Below are 9,421 nucleotides of genomic sequence, written 5' to 3' on the forward strand. Positions count from 1 at the left end.
ATAATATATTGGACATTTTTAGGATGCATCAGAGTTATTTGCATTAGATTGTTCTTACAAAGAAATATGAGAAACATGATTTTTGATATAGGAAGACAAACAAAGAAAGCCATAATTATCTAGCTAGATAAAGGAGAAATCAGCATTTCAGCTAAAGTTTAATTTATTGTTCTGTTTAAATTAATGCTAGGGAGATTGTATTTGGAGACAAAAAGCTGAACTATAGCTCTGGTCTAACAAAGACTAACTCAACAACATTTTCTGTTTTACACTAGTTTTCTCACAAAGATTGCAGAGTTGGGCTATAATTATTTCCACCTCAAATGCAGTATTTTTTTGTGAATGATTGGTTCACCTTTTATATTAATTATGAGATGTACAATTAGTTTACTTAGAAAGATCTCAAATGTAATAGAACAGGATATTTATGATCTCGGGTGGCCTCGGCCTGCAGCGGCTTGAAGCAGTTTCTGTTCCCGGCCAGTGACTGAGGTCGGGTCGCGGCAGTGAGAACACTGCATCCTGGCCACTAGTCCAGTGGTCAGTGACAAGGCCCTGGCTCTCCGGCTTTGCAGAAGAAGAATTTCCACAAAGACAGAAAGTAGTGAAACAGGTAATGTATTTATTAAGAGAAAAAAGGAGTACGGTACGTGTGGATAGACACACGGGCAGGCTCAGAGAGAGAGTCGTGCCCTCGCAGCAGTTTAAATCACTTATATGGGGCAGTTCTTCCGTGTTTCCTTTGTCCAATCATTTTCCTTTGCCTGGTTCAGAGCCCACATTTGGCGTATCTCAGGATCTTCCCATGTGTGCGTGCTCATCTGTTAGCCAAGATGGATTCCACCAAAGAGGCCTCTGGGTAAGTGAGCGTTTGTTGGCATCACTCCCTTTTGACCTCCAACAAGCCTTTCTGTGCATGTGTAGTCAGGGAGGTCTCCTGACTTCAAGAATGAGGAATATGTGGCCTCTTATCTTCTATCTGGGCAGGGCCCACCTCCTCTCTCAATTGTCCTGTTATTTATTCCTGTCTCGGAGTATCGGTCCACAAGGAACGAACTCAAACGGTTTGCCCTGAGGGCCCAGCTGTCTCCTGCCTCATTTATACTTTTATGATAGAATTTCTGAAACATGAAGGAGTGTAATGAGTTAGTGTGTAACTTAAAGGTTTGATTTATAAAATAAAAATAAAGAAACCATATTAGAAATACATATCAGTAGGCAGAAGAAATAAAGATGGCTAACTAAAAATATCTACATTACAATTATAAAACTGAGTTGGATTGTTGAAGTAATTAATTAAAGAATAGAAAAAAAAACTTAAAACCTGCCTCTTTGTTAAGCATGCCTAAAGGGCTTCCATCTAAAAAACTAAGATATTTTCCCTTGGGAATTCAGTGTCACTATTACTAGATATGTTCTGGGGGAAAAAAGATAAATGAATTCAAGGCTATAGGGATACAGAAACTTATATTACCCTTGTCTTTAATTTTTTTCTTGAAGCAGTAAAAGTTATGAATCTGTAATGAGTTGTGAAAAAAAAATTCTGCTTTTGATCCACTATATTTTAGAATTTGAACTTTGTACACAAAAAAGAAAACAGAAGATTTCAATATTTGACTTTTTTTTTAAGATAGTTTGTCAATCTATGTTTTGCTCAAAAACTGCGAATCACTATAAAACCTGTACAGTTTCATGAAAACAAGGAAGTAATGGGTGTTAATGAGATCATACATGTATTTCAACCGTTATTGAATAACCAAGATTTTTATTCTGAGATGGGACGGGGCTGGCCAATCCTATCTCACCACCTGCACATCATCCTCCAAGTGAATTAGAAGCTCATTTGGGGAAGATTTTTCAAAGTACACTGTTATTCTCAACTCAAAGATCAGATCTGCATTCCTCTGCTTTTTCCCTCTCTCCTTTAAATATTGCACAAGGAGAGATGTTTTGGATGGTAGGGGTATGGATGTGAATGGAGTGGGGCAGGAAATAATGTTGACTCTAACTGAGGGTCCTTGGGATTAGGATTTGAGAGCTGCATTAAATCCTAGTTGGGCAATAAGTGTTTGAATAGCGCATTTCTGTTGACTTTTTAAGTGACAGTTTATTTTATGTCCTTTAAGAAGAGACCTGATGGTAGAGCCCAACATGAGGAGAGTAGCCTGGACAAGTGTGCTCTGTCCAGTGACACAATGTCATATTGCTTTCTGCCCTAGTAATTTGCGCTCAGAGTCAAAGAGGTTTGCAGTATTTATGACTTTATGCAGTCGCTAGAGGAGGTATTTGTTTACTTCTCCTTGATCATCATCACAATATCATCCTAACCGTAATTGAAAACAGCTTTGAGTTTATAGTACTCATAGGCCTTGAGATTCGGAACTTTAATAAATGACAAACCACAGAACGCGTGAAGGTCGGGGCAGTATCTTTCCTAGTTTCCAAGGAAAGGGAGTCAAAAGACCTCTAAAGCATTTCAATTTTATTAGTCCCTTGTATTAAAATTCTGTGTGGAAGATCAAAGTTTATCAGGCAAAAATGCAATTAGTCTTAGTATAAAGCAGCTGTGGAAGATGATGATCAGGTTCTCTTTAAATCAGCACTTTCCGGGCTTCCGGGAAGATGGCGGAAGAGTAAGACGCGGAGATCACCCTTCTCCCCACAGAAACACCAGAAATAAATCTACACGTGGAACAATTCCTACACAACACCTACTGAACCCTGGCAGAAGACCTCAGACCTCCCAAAAGGCAAGAAACCCCCCACGTACCTGGGTAGGGCAAAAGGAAAAAAAACAGAGACAAAAGGATAGGGACGGGACCTGCACCAGTGGGAGGGAGCTGTGAAGGAGGAAAGGTCTCCACACACTAGAAGCCCCTTCGCGGGCGGAGACTGCGGGTGGCGGAGGGGGGAGCTTCGGAACCGCGGAGGAGAACACAGCAACAGGGGTGCAGGAGAGAAAGCGGAGAGATCCCGCACAGAGGGTCGGTGCCGACCAGCACTCACCAGCCCGAGAGGCTTGTCTGCTCACCCGCCGGGGCGGGCGGGGTGGGAGCTGAGGCTCGGGCTTCGGTCGGACCGCAGGGAGAGGACTGGGGTTGGCTGCGTGAACACAGCCTGCAGGGAGTTAGTGCGCCATGGCTAGCTGGGAGGGAGTCTGGGGAAAAGTCTGGAGCTGCCGAAGAGGCAAGAGGCTTTTTCTTCCCTCTTTGTTTCCTGGTGCGCGAGGAGAGGGGATTAAGAGAGCTGCTTAAAGGAGCTCCAGAGACGGGCGCGAGCCGCGGCTAAAAGCGCGGACCCCAGAGACGGGCATGAGATGTTAAGGCTGCTGCTGCCGCCACCAAGAACCCTGTGTGCGAGCACAGGATTACTATCCACACCCCCCTTCCGGGGAGCCTGTGCAGCCCGCCACTGCCAGGGTCCCGGGATCTCGGGACAACTCCCTCGGGAGAACGCACGGCGCGCCTCAGGCTGGTGCAACGTCATGCTGGCCTGCGCCTCACGCTGGTGCAACGTCACGGCGGCCTCTGCTGCCGCAGGCTCGCCCCGCACTCCGTGCCCCTCCCTCCAGCCCCCCCCCCCCTCCCCCGGCCTAAGTGAGCCGGAGCCCGCGAATCAGCGGCTCATTTAACCCCGTCCTGTCTGAGCGAAAAACAGACGCCCTCCGGCGACCTACACGCAGAGGCGGGGCCAAATCCAAAGCTGAGCCCCTGAGAGCTGTGAGAACACAGAAGAGAAAGAGAAATCTCTCCCAGCAGCTTCAGAAGCAGCGGATTAAATCTCCACAATCAACTTGATGTGCCCTGCATCTGTGGAATACATGACTAGACAACGAATCATCCCAAATTGATGCGGATTTGAGAGCAAGATTTATAATTTTTTCCCCTTTTCCTCTTTTTGTGAGTGTGTACGTGTATGCATCTGTGTGAGATTTTGTCTGTATAGCCTTGCTTCCAGCATTTGTCCTAGGGTTCTATCTGTCTTTTTTTTTTCCTTAATTTTTTTCCTTAATAATTATTTTTTTATTTTAATAACTTTATTATGTTTTATCTTACTTTATTTTATCTTACTTTATCTTCTTTCTTCCTTTCTACTTGTACTAATTCTTTCTTTCTACTTTTTCTCCCTTTTATTCTGAGCTGTGTGGATGAAAGGTTTTTGGTATTGCAGCCAGGAGTCAGTGCTGTGCCTCAGAGGTGGGAGAGCCAACTTCAGGACATGGGTCCACCTCCCAGCTCCACATAATATCAAACGGTGAAAATCTCCCAGAGATCTCCATCTCAACACCACCACCCAGCTTCACTCAATGACCAGCAAGCTACAGTGCTGGAGATCCTATGCCAAACAACTAGCAAGACAGGAACACAACCCCACCCATTAGCAGAGAGGCTGCCTAAAATCATAGTAAGTCCACAGACACCCCAAAACACACCACCAGATGTGGACCTGCCCACCAGAAAGACAAGATCCAGCCTCATCCACCAGAATACAGGCACTAGGCCCCTCCACCAGGAAGCCTACACAACCCACTGAACCAACCTTAGCCACTGGGGACAAACACCAAACACAACGGGAACTACGAACATGCAGCCTGCCAAAAGGAGACCCCAAACACAGTAAGATAAGCAAAATGAGAAGACAGAAAAACACACAGCAGATGAAGGAGCAAGATAAAAACCCACCAGGCCTAATAAATGAAGAGGAAATAGGCAGTCTACCTGAAAAAGAATTCAGAATAATGATAGTAAAGATGATCCAAAATCTTGGAAGTAGAATGGACAAAATGCAAGAAACATTTAACAAGGACCTAGAAGAACTAAAGATGAAACAAACAATGATGAACAACACAATAAATGAAATTAAAAAGACTCTAGATGGGATCAATAGCAGAATAACTGAGGCAGAAGAACGGATAAGTGACCTGGAAGATAAAATAGTGGAAATAACTACTGCAGAGCAGAATAAAGAAAAAAGAATGAAAAGAACTGAGGACAGTCTCAAGAGACCTCTGGGACAACATTAAACACACCAACATTCGAATTATAGGGGTTCCAGAAGAAGAAGAGAAAAAGAAAGGGACTGAGAAAATATTTGAAGAGATTATTGAAAATTTCCCTAATATGGGAAAGGAAATAGTTAATCAAGTCCAGGAAGCACAGAGAGTCCCATACAGGATAAATCCAAGGAGAAACATGCCAGGACACATATTAATCAAACTGTCAAAAATTAAATACAAAGAAAACATATTCAAGGCAGCAAGGGAAAAACAACAAATAAGACACAAGGGAATCCCCATAAGGTTAATAGCTGATCTTTCAGCAGAAACTCTGCAAGGCAGAAGGGACTGGCAGGACATATTGAAAGTGTTGAAGGAGAAAAACCTGCAACCAAGATTACTCTACCCAGCAAGGATCTCATTCAGATTTGATGGAGAAATTAAAACCTTTAAAGATGCTACCAGAAAACTACTAGAGCTAATCAATGAATTTGGTAAAGTAGCAGGATACAAAATTAATGCACAGAAATCTCTTGAATTCCTATGCACTGATGATGAAAAATCTGAAAGTGAAATCAAGAAAACACTCCCATTTACCATTGCAACAAAAAGAATAAAATATCTAGGCATAAACCTACCTAAGGAGACAAAAGACCTGTATGCAGAAAATTATAAGACACTGATGAAAAAAATTAAAGATGATACAAATAGATGGAGAGATATACCATGTTCTTGGATTGGGAGAATCAACATTGTGAAAATGACTCTACTACCCAAAGCAATCTACAGATTCAATGCAATCCCTATAAAACTACCAATGGCATTTTTCACAGAACTAGGACAAAAAATTTCACAATTTGTATGGAATCACAAAAGACCCCGAATAGCCAAAGCAATCTTGAGAACGAAAAATGGAGCCGGAGGAATCAGGCTCCCTGACTTCACACTATACTACAAAGCTACAGTAATCAAGACAGTATGGTACTCACACAAAAACAGAAAGATAGCTCAATGGAACAGGATAGAAAACCCAGAGATAAACCTATGCACATATGGTCACCTTATCTTTGATAAAGGAGGTAGGAATGTACAGTGGAGAAAGGACAGCCTCTTCAATAAGTGGTGCTGGCAAAACTGGCCAGCTACATATAAAAGTATGAGATTAGATCACTCCCTAACACCATACACAAAAATAAGCTCAAAATGGATTAAAGACCTAAATGTAAGGCCAGAAGCTATCAAACTCTCAGAGGAAAACATAGGCAGAACACTCTATGACATAAATCACAGCAAGATCCTTTTTGACCCACCTCCTAGAGAAATGGAAATAAAAACAAAAATAAACAAATGGGACCTAATGCAACTTCAAAGCTTTTGCACAGCAAAGGAAACCATAAACAAGACCAAAAGACAACCCTCAGCACGGGAGAAAATATTTGCAAATGAAGCAACTGACAAAGGATTAATCTCCAAAATTTATAAGCAGCTCATGCAGCTCAATAACAAAAAACAACCCAATCCAATAATGGGCAGAAGACCTAAATAGACATTTCTCCAAAGAAGATATACAGACTGCCAGCAAACACATGAAAGAATGCTCAACATCATTAATCATTAGAGAAATGCAATTCAAAATTACAACGAGATATTATCTCACACCAGTCAGAATGGCCATCATCAAAAAATCTAGAAACAATAAATGCTGGTGAGGGTGTGGAGCAAAGGGAACCCTCTTGCACTGCTGGTGGGAATGTGAATTGATACAGCCACTGTGGAGAATAGTATGGAGGTACCTTAAAAAACTACAAATAGAACTACCATATGACCCAGCAATCCCACTACTGGGCATATACCCTGAGAAAACCATAATTCAAAGAGTCATGTACCAAAATGTTCATTGCAGCTCTGTTTACAATAGCCCGGAGTTGGAAACAACCTAAGTGTCCATCATCGGATGAATGGATAAAGATGTGGCACATATATACAATGGAATATAACTCAGCCATAAAAAAACTGAATTGAGCTATTTGTAATGAGGTGGATAGACCTAGAGTCTGTCATACAGAGTGAAGTAAGTCAGAAAGAGAGAGACAAATACCGTATGCTAACACATATATATAGAATTTAAGGAAAGAAAAATGTCATGAAGAACCTAGGGGTAAGACAGGAATAAAGACACAGACCTACTAGAGAATGGACTTGAGGATATGGGGAGGGGGAAGGGTAAGCTGTGACAGGGCGAGAGAGAGGCATGGACACATATACACTACCAAACGTAAGGTAGATAGCTAGTGGGAAGCAGCCGCATAGCACAGGGAGATCAGCTCGGTGCTTTGTGACCGCCTGGAGGGGTGGGATAGGGAGGATGGGAGGGAGGGAGACTCAAGAGGGAAGAGTTATGGGAACATATGTATATGTATAACTTTTTTACTTTGTTATAAAGCAGAACCTAACACACCATTGTAAAGCAATTATACTCCAATAAAACAAAAAATCAGCATTTTTTTATGACAGTTTTTGAAATGTAAATGCAGACTATATTATAATTGGTTGAGACCTGCTTAAACAGAGAGGAAAATAGATAAATTAGAAAATAGATAAGTAGGCTTGAAAGTAATTCCATATATATTTTGTCACTGTGGTCTGGTAAAGAAATTACTATTGCAAAGGGTAAAAATATGGAGTTTTTGCAGTATTTGTTTCTGGATGTAAAAATGCAGGAATTACCTTGGAAAAGCAGCAGGGTAGTGAATATAGTACCTACAAGTTACAAATTCCATAAAGCATATTTTAATGTATGGCAAGAGTATTTTAATATATGTTTAACACACTTTGTCTCATTCTTTCTTTATTCTGTATTGATTTGACTATTATTACACTTTACTTATCAAATGGAAACCATACTATATATTCCAAAATGTTCCTGTTGGATGTTCACATCCAATCCAACATCAAATTAACTCTTGTAATCTCCTGTCCTTTCCATTATTACCAATAAACAGCATATGCCTAACCTTGGATATTAGAGTCTGAATGCATCAGATGCTAATATTCTTCTAAATCATCTCTTTCCAGAACTTTAGGTCAGAGGGTACTTCTGTGTTCATAAACTAACCATGCAGCTACGCCAAGGGAAGCTGTGTTGTTGAAGACAACATGAGATTGAAATGAAAACAATTTTGCTTGGAATCCTAGTTCCGCCCCTCATTGAAGGTAGGACTTCTCATGCTCACTTTTTGCCTTGAGCTTTAGTTTCTTTCAGTGTAAATGGGAATCCTACCACTGACACACAAAATATTCTTAGTGGGCCGTACTATGCACGAGGCAGCATAATAAACCCTGTGGTACGTGAATAAGCAGAAGAGTTAACATCCGTGGCTTCGTAGAATTAGGCTTGGAGGAAGATTCAGATTCCAAGTAAGCAATATGAGGGAAATGTAGAAAGTAATGTGCAAGCTTAGCGCAGTGGCAAGTGAACTAGTTTATTGAGGAAAAGGAATATTTTCATAAAAAAATGTATATCAAAGCTGAGACTTCAAAGGATGAAAAAAGATAATCAGGAGATTAGAATTTGAGTAGGAGATAATATCTCAATCTGAGAAATGAATACAAGTGTGGGAGCTTGAAGGTATAAGAAGAGCTAAAAATATTTCAGTTGAGTTTGTGCACAGAATTTTTTTAAAAGATGAGAATATATTGGGATGAAAAGAAATACCTTCCTTTTATAGTTCTTATTAGGATTAAATATAATATAAAAAATCTACATATAATAAAAACTCATTATAAATTAATGAATATGGCCATTATACAATCCATTGCCATGAAATCAGAATATAAACTAGAATTTCTAATACAATTTTAGAAAATCTATATAACTAATGACCATTTAAACCTATTTTAGTTCCATGACTATGAATCAACATATAAATCTACTTAATATCCTTCATCTATATTTAATTAAAATAACTATGAACTTATTTCCAACTTGGATTCATAGTTCTCAGAAACAAACAAGCAAACGAATGAATTAAAAGCCTATGTAAAAACTGAAGAATTCGGGCTTCCCTGGTGGCGCAGTGGTTGAGAGTCTGCCTGCCGATGCAGGGGTCATGGGTTCGTGCCCTGGTCTGGGAGGATCCCGCGTGCCGCGGAGCGGCTGGGCCTGCGCGTCCGGGGCCTGTGCTCCGCGACGGAAAAAAAAAAAAGCTAAAGAATTCAGATCACTCATTTTACCAATATGTGACTAAATAATTTGTTTTCATGAACTTCTGAGAACAAATTTACATGAAAAAGTATGATTATAACTGTCAATCGATACTATTTAAGCAATCAAGCAAATAAACGAATATGTACTTGCCACTGGAACTAAATTATATAACAGAGTTAATGTGACATTTTAAGTGCATATTTTTTAGAAATCCTATA

The sequence above is a fragment of the Tursiops truncatus genome, chromosome 13 (genome assembly GCF_011762595.2).
Source record: "Tursiops truncatus isolate mTurTru1 chromosome 13, mTurTru1.mat.Y, whole genome shotgun sequence".
Lineage (NCBI taxonomy): Eukaryota > Metazoa > Chordata > Mammalia > Artiodactyla > Delphinidae > Tursiops > Tursiops truncatus.